The sequence below is a fragment of the Delphinus delphis genome, chromosome 1 (assembly GCF_949987515.2).
Source record: "Delphinus delphis chromosome 1, mDelDel1.2, whole genome shotgun sequence".
NCBI classification, from domain to species: domain Eukaryota; kingdom Metazoa; phylum Chordata; class Mammalia; order Artiodactyla; family Delphinidae; genus Delphinus; species Delphinus delphis.
The window spans coordinates 113614733-113625052 of record NC_082683.1 but is presented as its reverse complement, the minus strand read 5'-3'; positions in this window follow the sequence as shown (position 1 = coordinate 113625052).

The following is a 10320-nucleotide window of genomic DNA, read 5'->3' as shown; positions in this document are numbered from 1 at the left end:
TTCTTGGCTCTCTTGTCAATTATTAATTGACCATTTATGCCTAAGTTTATTTATGGGCTCTCAATTCTGTTTCATTTGTCTATGTGTCTGTTTTTATACCAATACCATACTGTTTTTATTATGATAGCTTTGCAATATAGTTTGAAATCAGGAAGTGTGATGTCTCCAGCTTTGTTCTTCTTTCTCAATATTGCTTTGCTTATTTGGGGACTCTTGTAGCACCAAACAAATTTTAGAATTCTTTGTTATATTTCTGTGAAAAAATATCATTGGGATATTGATAAGGATTGCATTAAATGTATAGATGGCTTTGGGTAGTATGGACACTTTAACAATATTAATTCTTTCAATCCATGAACAAGAGATATCTTTCCATTTATTTGTGTCTTCTTCTATGTCTTACATCAAGGTCTTATAGTTTTAAATATACAGACCTTTCACCCCCTTGGTTAAATTTATTCCTAAGTATTTTATTGTTTTTGATGCTATAATACATGAGATTGTTTTCTTTATTTCTTTTCAGATAATTTGTTGTTAATGTGTAGAAATGCAACTGATTTTTTGTGTGTTTATTTTTATCTTGAAATTTAACTGTATTTTATTACTTCCAGAAGATTTTTGGTGGAGTCTTTAGGGTTTTCTATATATAAATCATGTCATTCACATACAAAATTTTATTTCTTCCTTTCTGATTCGGATACCTTTTATTTCTTTTTCTTGTGCAATTGCTTTGGCTAGGGCTTCCAGTATTATGTTGAATAGGATTGGTGAGAATGACCACTCTTGCTTGTTCCTGATGTTAGAAGAAAAGTTTTCAGCTTTTCACCTTTGAGTATGATATTAGCTGTGGATTTGTTAGATATGGCCTTTATTATATGGAGATACATTCCTTATATATTCAATTTTGAAAGTTTTTTTATCATGAAAAGTTTTGTCAAATGTCTTTTCTGCATCTATTGAGATGATCTTATAGTTTTAATTTTTAGTCTATTAAATTGATATATTACAGTTGTTGATTTGCATATGTTGAGCCATCTTTGTATCCCAGGAATGAATTTCACTTGATCATGATATTTGATCCTTTTAATGTGTGGTTGAATTCAATTTGCTAGTATTTTGTGGATTTTTCTTTTTTTTGCATCTATATTCATCAGGGATATTGGCCTGTAGGTTTTTTTTTTCTTTTCTTTTCTTGTAGTGCCCTTGTTTTGCTTTGGTATCTGGGTAGTTATGGCCTCATAAAATTTTTTTGTACATGTTTACTTCTCTTCCATTTTTTGAACAGCTTGAGAAGAATTGGCTTTAATTCTTCTTTAAATGCTTTCTAGAATTAACCTGTGAAACTATACAGTCATGGGCTTTTCTTTTTGGGGAAGTTTTTGATTACTGATTCAATGTCCTATTTATTACTGATCTCTTCAGATTTTCTGTTCCTTCATGATTCAGTCTTCATAGATTGAATGTTTCTAGGAATTTATTCATTTTTTCTGTGTTGTCCAATTTGTCAGAATATAATTATTTATAGTAGTTTCCTCTGATCCCTTGTATTTCTGTGGTATTAATTGTAATGTCTCCTTTTTTCACTTACAATTTTATTTATTTGAGTCCTCTTTTTCTTGATTAATCTAACTACAGATTTGTCAATTTTGTTTATCTTTTCAAAGAACCAGCTCTAGCTTTCTTATTCTCTTCTATTGTTTTCCTATTCTCTATTTCATTTATTTTTGCTTAATCTTTATTATTTCCTTACTTCTGCTAACTTTGAACTTAGTTTTTTCTTGTTTTTCCAGTTCCTTGAGGTACACTGCTAGGTTGTTCATATGAGGTCTTTCTTTTATGTTTTTTTAAATGTAGGCTTTTATAGCTATAAACTTTCCTCATTAGACTCTTTTTGCTGAATTCCCAAGTAATGGTGTGTTATGTTTTTATTTTATTTTGTCTAAAGATATTTTTTGACTTCTCTTTTGCTTTCTTCTTTGATCCATTTTTTGTTCAGAAGTGTGTTGTTTAATTTCCATTTATTTGTAAAATTTCCAGCTTTCCTCCTGTTATTGATTTCTAGTTTCATACTATTGTGGTAGGAAAAAAAATACTTGATATAATTTATTTCTCCTTAAGTTTGTTGAGACTTGTTTTGAGGCCTAACATATTATCTAGCCTAGGAAAAGTTCTATGTGTACTTGATAACTGTGTGTATTCTGTTGCTGTTGGGTGGAATGTTCTATATATGTGTGTTAGGTCTATTAAGTCTGTAGTGTTGTTCCAATTCGCTGTTTCCCTATTGATTCTCTGGATGATCTATCCACTGTAGAAATGGGATAGTTAAGCCCCCCACTATTATTGTGTTAGTGCTTTTTTCTCCTTTAGTTCTGTTAGCATTTACTTTACATATTTTGGCATTCCAATGTTGGGTACGTAGATATTTACAATTGTTATATTTTCTTGATAAATTGACCCCTTTTAGATTATATAATGACCTTCTTTGTCTCATGTTATAGCTTTTGACTTAAAGTCTGTTTTGTTTGATATAAATATAGCTTCTCTCTTTTGGTTTCATTTACTCAGAATATTTTTTTCATTCCTTCATTTTGATCCTATGTGTGTCCTTATAGGTGACATGCTTCTATTGTGAGCATATATAGTTGAGCCTTGTTTTATTATCCACTCAGCCTTTTGATTGAGGAATTGAATTAATTTACATTTAAATGATTCTTGATATGTAAGAACTTACTAATGCCATCCTATTCATTATTTTCTGCCTTTTTGTAGCTTCCTATTCTTTTCTTCCTGTCATTGTTTTCCTTTCTGAATTGATGATTTTTCATAGTGGTATGCTTAGATTTTCTTTTTGTCTTCTGTGTGTCTACTGTAGGTTTTTGTTTTGTTGTTGCTATGAGGCTTACATAAAATATCTTATAGATATTACAGTCCATTTTATGCTGATAACAAGTTAACTGCATACAAAACGTCTACCCTTTTACTCCTTCCACATTATGTTTATGATGTCACAATTTACCACTTTTTGTATTGTGTAGCTATTAACAAATTATTATCATTATATTTATTTTTATACTTTTGTCCTTTAAACTTTATACTAGAGTTAAGTTATTAACACATCACCATATTGTAGTATTACAGTATTCTGAATTTAACTATATATTTACCCTTACCAATGTGTTCTATGTCTTCATATGCTTTTATGTTCTTTATTAGCATCCTTTCACTTCAACTTAAAGAACTTCTTTCAGCATTTCTTATAAGGCAGGTCTAGTGGGTGATGAGCTCCTTCAGCTTTTGTTTGTTGAAGTCTTTATCTCACCTTTGTATCTGAAGGACAACTTTTCCCAGTAGTTTTCTTAGTTGTTGTTGTTGTTTTTTCTTTTCAGTATTTTGAATATATCATCCCACTTTCTTCTAGCCTGCAAGGTTTGATAATATTATGGGTGTTCCTATGTATGAGATTTTTTTTTTTTTTTTTTGCTATTTAAATATTTTTTCTTTGCCTTTGCTTTTAGACAATTTTATTATCATGTGTTTTGGAAAAGATTGTTTGGGGTTGAAGTTTTGGGTGACCTATTAGCTTTATGAACTGGATGTCCAAATCTCTCCCCAGATTTGGGATGTTCTCAGCCATTATTACTTTAAATGAGCTTTTTGCCCCATTCTCCCTTTCTTCTTTGGGAATTCCAATAATGAATAGATTATTTCTCTTAATGGTAGTTCATAGTTCACATAGCATTTCTTCACTCTTTTTCATTCTTTACTTCTTTATTCTCCTCTAATTAGATAATTTCAAAGGATGTGTCTTCTATACTTCACAGATTCTTCTGCTTGATCTAGTCGATTATTGATGCTCTCTGTTGCATTTATTTCATTTATTGTATTCTTCAGCTCCAGGATTTTTGTTTGGATCTTTTTAAAGATTTCTGACTCTATGTTAAATTTTGCATTTTGCTCATGTATTATTTTCCTGAATTCATTGAATTGTCTTTCTGTGTTGTCTTATAGTTCACTGAACTTCCTTAGAATAGTTATTTTGAATTTTTTATTGCATAAATCACAGATCCATATTTCTTTGGAGCTGGTTATTGAAAAAAATGATTGTATTCCTTTTGTAGTATTATATTTCCTTTATTTTTATATCTCTTGGGGTCTTACATTGCTGTCTTCACATTTGAGGAAGCAGTCTCCTTCTCCAGTCTTTACTGGCTGACTTTGGGAGAAAAATACTTTCTGTCAGCCTGCTAGGAATTCTAAGGCTTTCTTAGAACTTTTCTATGGGTGCACCTGATCCACATTTCGTTTTCTCTCTTGTAAGAGAATTCTTAAGTTTGTATGACTTCTCTTGATCTGCCAGGCCGGGTTTTGCTTTCTCTAGGGTGGTCCTGAATGCTTAAGTTGTGTCATTTCTCCCAAGTCCATAAAGCTGGTTCAGCTTTCTGTGTGTGCTCACTAGGCATCTTCAAAGGATGATTCTTGCAGCTATTGGGAACATACATAAAGAACCATTCCTGCAGCAGGGGAATGTGTGAGTGAGGCCTGCGGAGTGCTATTGGTTCCTGTGGGCCAGTTGGAGGGATCTGCAGGTGAGGCATCCCCTGTGGTTCACAGGCAGACATCCTGATGGATTCTGTGATGCAGTTAGTAGCACTCATGTCCCTCTGGTCCTCTCTGAGAGCCCTATCTGCCACTTTCCCAGTTGCTCCCCACCACTCAGTCACACAGCACACCTCAATATTCCCCTTCAATCTATCCAATATCTGAGTTTTTTGCTCTGAGAGTGTGTCAGAAATTCTCTGCTGGACTCCTGGATTTCCACAAGACTCTCTTGTTCTTTGGTGATTGTCTAAACTGGTGGTCTTGGAGGAAAGACAGAAGAAAATTCTTATTCTGCTATGATGATAATGTCACTGTGGTCCAATTTCTTTCTTTATGAACTTTTACTTTCTAGTTCTTTTTGCTACAATCTGTGAGTTCATTTGTCCAGAAGGTTCAAAAGCAGAATTTAAGACTGATAGCTTAGATTTGCTCTCAATAGTTTTAATACTTTATTCCATGGTCTTCCTGCTTCTATTGTTGCCTTTGAGAAAATTTCCCTCAGTTTAATTGTTGTTTCTTTGTAGTTAATCTGTCTTTTCTCACTGGTTGCTTTTAAGTCTCTCTATCTTTGGTCTTATGTAGTTTCACTCTGCTGTGTCTAAATATGAATTTATTTTGCTTGAGATAAATGTTTCTTAAACCTGAGGATTCATGGCTTTCTTCAAATTTAGAAAATACTTAATCATTATCTCTGTTACTATATTGCCTCATCATTGTTTTAATTCTATCCTTCAGAAATTCATATTAGAAGTTTTCTGGACCCTCTGACTTTATTCTCATGACTCTTAATTAGTCTTCCAATTTTTCATTTCTTTATTAGCCCTGTTGCATTCTGGGCAATTTCTTAATCTCTATCTTTCAGTTTCTTCAGCTATATCAGTTTAACCAATTTCTTTCTTATTTCAATGACTACATTTTTTTTTCTTTTCCGGTACATGGACCTCTAACTGTTGTGGTCTCTCCCATTACGGAGCACAGGCTCCGGACGTTCAGGCTCAGTGGCCATGGCTCACAGGCTCAGCCACTCCACAGCATGTGGGATCTTCCCGGACCAGGGCATGAACCCGTGTCCCCTGCATCGGCAGGTGGACTCTCAACCACTGCGTCACCAGGGAAGCCCCCTTTTTTTTTTCTTCTCAGAGATATTAGTAGCAAAATTTTTAAAGCATGGTTTCTGAAGAGTTGTCTGGTTTTACATTTTGGCCTCACCATTTACTAGTCCTGCAGTTTGGGTCAACTTAGTTAACCTTTGTGTGTTTTCATGCTTAAAATTGGGATAGCAATTGTATCTAATATATGACGTTGTTTTGCTAATTATGTAAAATCATTTGTTTAAAATGCTTAAAAGTATACTTGGCACACATTAAGTTTTCAAAAATATTATTATTATAACTTTTCAAATTTGTCTTTTTATTATTTATAGTATTTTACTGTTATGTGCTTAATACAATTGATTCTTGAACAACATGGGTTTAAACTGCATGGGTCTACGTATATATCTTTTTTTTTTCAATACATGTACTACTACATGATTCATAATTGATTGAATCTGCAGATGCAGAACTACAGATATGGAGGACCAACTGTAAAGTTATATATGGATTTTCGATTGCATGGAGAGTTGGAACCCCTAACACCTGTGTTATTCAAGAGTCAACTGTACTTTATTATTTTAACAACCTTAAAATAGTTTAAATACATTTAATATACTATAATTCTTAGATAGTTCTTCTGAAGTTTTAGGTATTTAAAGCCTGTATTTATTGTATATTTTGAATCTTGTTCTTCATAAATTGATGAGTTTTGTGATTTTAGATTAAGAAGCTTTTTGTGCAGTGTAGGAATTCCATGTGACCTGGGTTTCTGACTGTGTCCCTCAAAAGCCATTTTGTATTTACTTCTTCTAAGCCCTGGGTGGTCACTGGCCCAGGACCAATTTTTATAATATTTCTTTATTTGGGATTTCCCAGGGCACGCACAGGAGCATGGCACAGTCCTGGGTTTTGTTGTTTCAGAGGAAACTTTCTATTTTCCCCAAGCTTGTACAAACACAAGCTCACTTGGCATCTATCTGTGTTTGTGGGTAATTTTTTTTCCCTCACCAAACCACTCATTTATTAAAAAGAAAGTCTTGTGATGTTTTAGTTTCAAGTTTCTGCCTTTCGTAGGTCCAAAATTTTGTCTGTTGATTCCACATAGACTTTAAGTGCAAAGCTCATACAAATTATTTAGTGTAGTATTTTATCTCCCACTCCTCCTAGGGGAACAGTAATGTAATTTACATAACACTCTGTTTTCACTTCCTTTTTTAATCTGTAATAGGGGAATTTCCCTTCTTACCTATTTGGCTATGCATTTTAAAAATTATGTAAAATTTATGCATCCCTGAATGAATGTATGAATGCTTTTTCTGACTGGGAATTATACCTTTGTGAACTGGGAAAGAGTTTCTAGGAGAGCATGTTAGAAGAGTGAGCAAAAACCTCTGAAGGGAAATTGAGATTGAAAGCCAGGGTATAATTTTGTGGTATTTGTTTATTTTCTGTCACCAACAACTGATGTTCAACTGCCTGGAAGATATGCACAGGAAGCTGCTCTGGGTGATGCTATTAAGGGTTGGTATAGTCAATGACCCATGGTCCACAGTTCTTTTTGGTAATGTCCTTCCTCCATAGAAAGTCATATCCCATCCACATTTCTGGAAACCCCACAAACATACAATTAGAACAGAAAATAGAAAGCTTCAGATTGAATTTTGTCTGATTCGTGGGGGCCCCTCTGCACCTGCTGTCCCCAGGGAGTCTAGGTCACTTACAGGGCGGTATTTTCACACATAGAGGGAGGATGGTTCCTTGTTGCAGATGCTGCTCAGATATCTGCCAGGAGACTCACTAAGTCTTCCTGTGCCTCTGTCTCCCCTCCTCTTCAAGACTAGGTTTACCTCTACTCCCCACCCCAGGAATAGCAATGCCTTCTTTAGAAGGGGTTTATAGAAACTTCTACTAATACTGAAGAAACTGGTACTCCTCATGAAGAAGAAAAATTTGAGTTTGGTAAAATTCCAGTCTCTAAAAACAATCACTATTGAAACTAAAACTTCCTCCTGCCCTTCTCTAATTAAGCAAATATGGGGATACTTCTTTTAGAAACTGTGTCTCTGGAGCATCTCCATCTTTATATCTGCCAGGGAGGTGATATAGAACAGCTTCCAGGCATTCTTTTTTTTTTTTTTTCCGGTATGCAGGCCTCTCACTGTCGTGGCCTCTCCCATTGTGGAGCACAGGCTCCGGACACGCAGGCTCAGCGGCCGTGGCTCACAGGCCCAACTGCTCTGCAGCACGTGGGATCTTCCCTGACCGGGACACGAACCCATGTCCCCTGCATCAGCAGGCGGACTCTCAACCACTGCGCCACCAGGGAAGCCCCAGGCATTCTTACTCAGTCTGAATTCCATGTCATGCTGTTTGGCCTATGCAGGGCCCCAGTAGACTTCTAGAAATTAATTGATTGCATTGTAGAGAATCTGCTGGGCAGAAGGGTCTGATTCTGCCTAAATAACGTCTAGGTGTTGTCTATTAAGACAAAATCAATATTTCCACTAGCCAATTCTGCTCCAGAAGGTCTCCAACAAACATTATCACCTCCAAAAGTATATATTTATTACCCTGGACATAAAATTCCTAGGTCAAGCCCCACTCAAGAGAGACATATGTTGTTCAAGATAATTACAGTAACTATTAAAATTACTACTATAACTACTACCACACAATGATGATGACCATGACAATGAGTACTTCTACGGCCATGTATGCAGCATATTTATATACATTATGACACTTATTCTGCCATAGTGACCTTGGAGCCCCAAGTTCAACCAGATATATTCAGAGATCTCTGAAGTTTACCAGCCTCATTTTTCTACCTTAACTGTCCTAGTAGTCAACTTCTTCAAATGGGAGATGTTATTTATTTTCTTCTGAATTGTATTTCATGAAGATTCTCTTCTTCTCTGTTTCAATCCTGGCATCCCCCATCTTGGCACTATGCTCTGTGTCCCATTCAAGACATTGAACAGAATTTGCAGAGACTGCTTTTGCTCTGCGTCCAAGATAGCATCCTTCTGCCTGCTGCTACCTGTGGAATCTCTAAGTCAAGAGTCTACATGGCTGTGCCAAGAGGCTTTTATATCTATGTGTAACTCTGCTTCCCTGTGGTACCTGTGACTCCATCTGACTGGTAGCTAAATATCTTTGCAGAGGGAGAGTTTTATCTCTCACTTTGGTTAAACATATATACACACAATTTCACTTTTGCCATTACAGTCTTAAACATTAAGTTACCTTTCCCTCCACTGAACCATTTAGCTTCCTAATCTCTGAATGTGGTCCCTAGTTTGCTTCCCACTTTAAGTATGCTTCCAGTCTATGTCTATCCATATGTAAATGCCTACCATCTGTCAAATACAGAGCAGCACCCAGATGGAGCATGTCAATCATTTCAGAGGACTTGTTGTCACCACTGTGACCCATCAACCTCACTATGACAACACTTGTCTCTAACGACTCGTTATTTCTCTTTTCTACCTGCAACACTCACTTTCACACAAACCATGAGTTCCGCCCCACACCATTTGGTAATACCTTAGGAAATATTAACTTCCAACCAAACAGGATACATTTCCATAGAAGACATATTGGAATCAATGAAAGGTTGTGAATATTTTGAAAAATCTCCTCAGATGTTTATGAAAAACTTATACCTACCATGAACTCCTCCACCAACTTTTGGTTGCTTCTCTCTCTACTCTCTTCCCTAATTTGCTTCCATCCATCAGAATCCTATGACTTCCTGGCTGGCCGGGATGAGGAGGAATTTACAGGCCACCTAGGAACCTTTCCAGTAGGCAAGGACTTGAAGATCAGCTCTGGCCCCTCTTCTAAACATAAATAAGCCATTTATGCAGAAAGTTAAAGTAGCATTGCTTGATATACTTTAAGGTTAGAAAGGTCAAAAAACCCAGGCCATTTTTTAAATGAATCTTTTAAAAATATATAAATAGCATATGTTTATTGTAGGAATACTAGAAAACACTAATAAGCAAAATGAGGAAAATAAAAATCACCTTTAATTACATTATTCAGATATAATTACAGTAAAGACTTGATGTTTATTGTCTCAGACATTTTTTTACTGGAGAGCAAGAGAGTGGTGTGCAGCAGATAAACTGCATTTAGTAGCCACTTTCCCCTTAGCAATATATCATGAGCATCTTTTATTGCTATTAAATATTCTTCTACAGAAACATTTTAATGGCAGCTTGGTAATCCATACATAATTTATTTTCAAACTGCCTTTGTTAGGTGTTTTTAGCCTTTTCTTTTTACATGATTATAATGCTTCATCACATCACATACATACATCAGCATTTCCCAAAGTAAAACTAAGTTTATAGTGAATGATACTGTTACGTATTCACCTGAACAGATAACATTGAGTCTATGATTATTATTTCACTATCAGTCTCCAGATTACAAACACCTGTGATTTTGTGATTTAAAGTTTCATGCAGCAAAAGGTCCAAAAAGGCAACTTGCATCTGCCTGGACAGCCTGATCTGAGCAGATTGTTCTGTATAACATTTCTGAGGACTACATACTATCAGAATGAGAGTGACAATAGGCTTTGACATGATGCATGCTTTGCAGGGTGTAACCGTATTAA